The 1,602-nt window shown below is 34.8% G+C and overlaps 1 long non-coding RNA gene across 1 annotated transcript; it reads left to right on the top strand.

Annotated features, from left to right (window-relative positions):
- The first annotated feature begins 819 nt into the window (after window positions 1–819).
- LOC109244561 lies at window positions 820–980 on the top strand. Its single transcript, XR_002070710.1, has 2 exons — window positions 820–855; window positions 945–980. It is a non-coding gene; the product is annotated as an uncharacterized LOC109244561 (long non-coding RNA).
- Window positions 981–1,602: the final 622 nt, after the last annotated feature.

The raw sequence follows: 1,602 nt of genomic DNA, 5'->3' as shown, positions 1-1,602 counted from the left end.
TTAAGAACAAATAAATAAGCACGACAAACTTTAAATTAGAAATTTCATACAATTTTACTAATCGTATTGTCATATGAGCTTTTGTATACTCGGCCAAGTTTTCTTTTTCTTGTAGCCACAAAAATGTCCTTACTTGACAGAGTATCTGAAGTATCAGAGATTTCCTTCTTTTTTTCCTAGTTACATGAAAACAGGTATAAGAATCTTTCCATATAAAGTTAGCAAGTTCATAATTTAAAAAAAAATAAGAAAGATAAAACATCAAACCTCGCGAATTAGAGCAAAAGGTGTTCTGCCAGCAGTGTGCGGACACATCAACTTACTTCGATTCTCTGTATTGGTTTCGGACATTTTCTGCAAATAAACGAGTCAATCAATAGCAACCAACAGTTATGCTCATCATTTGTTAACAGTTCTGCAAATTTTAAGTTCTGCTGACAGCTTATAGAGCATCTATTCACCACATTTTACTCAATCAAGTAATTTGCAAGAACAATCATCAAACAGACTGCAATGAGCCACTGATACATGCAAAGATGAACACAAATTAAAACTTGAAGAAGAGCAATATCCTGGTGCTCCCTGTTTCACTTAGTAGAGGCACAACTTCCCTCTTAAAACACAGCTCAAGAAGATAACAATGTCCAGAACCATTTATCTTGAAGTCGAAGACATCAAGTAGAACAATTGTTCTTGCAAATAATATTGTTTCATGAATATACTGCAAAAAGGAAAAATGACTAAGGAAAAATGACAAGACAAGAGATTAGCTACAGAATCGCAATTATGGAGTAATTATGACAAGACAAGAGATTAGCTGTTGAGTTAAGAAACAATTGTGGAGTAAATCCTAAGGTAATATTTACTAGAACACCTGGTTTGATACTATCTTAATCTACTATAATAAATAGCATGTTAATGACTTGATGTTTCATGCAATGTAGATGATTCAAAAGCTGTCAACGAGGATGCCTAGCTTAGAACATAGAACCAAAGTACTGAAGGAAATTGCTTCAGAGAATAACATTGTTTTGCAAATTGCGGAAGCAGTTTTAGAAACTACAGAGGTATGTTCCAGAAAATTCAGGTCCACGAAATTCTTGCTCGTGTGACCATCTCATCTCCTAAAGTTTAAGCGGCTAGAGAGGCATAATTTTTTTTGCTTAATTTATGTCTTTGACAATTCTCAAACTCACTCGAGAATTAATACACATAAGTTGATCACTTTTGACTGTTGATAACAGGAGAAAAAGGATACTATGGAAAGGCAGGACCAACCTGAGGGAGATCTATCAAGGAAGTCAGGAGAATATAGATATGAAGGTCGCATATATAGAACAAGACAAGAGATTCTGGATGTATTACCTTGTGTGGATCGGAGTTCCAATATTTAAGAAGATCCTTAAAGTGAGATTCCGGAACATCTACTGGCCTATTCTTCATTCGAAGCTCATCATTTTCATAGGCTGTGAAGTGGGTTGCCTTCAACTGACTCTTATACTTTCTCCAAGCACTACAAACTGAATCAAACACCCATTGTTTCACCTCGTCAGGAATGTCATATTTTTTCTACAAATTTAGTGCAATTGGGTTAGTATAAAA

This window comes from Nicotiana attenuata, unplaced genomic scaffold (genome assembly GCF_001879085.1).
Source record: "Nicotiana attenuata strain UT unplaced genomic scaffold, NIATTr2, whole genome shotgun sequence".
Classification (NCBI taxonomy): domain Eukaryota; kingdom Viridiplantae; phylum Streptophyta; class Magnoliopsida; order Solanales; family Solanaceae; genus Nicotiana; species Nicotiana attenuata.
Note: the sequence above shows the minus strand (reverse complement) of the source record. Positions and strands in the feature narration are given on the sequence as shown.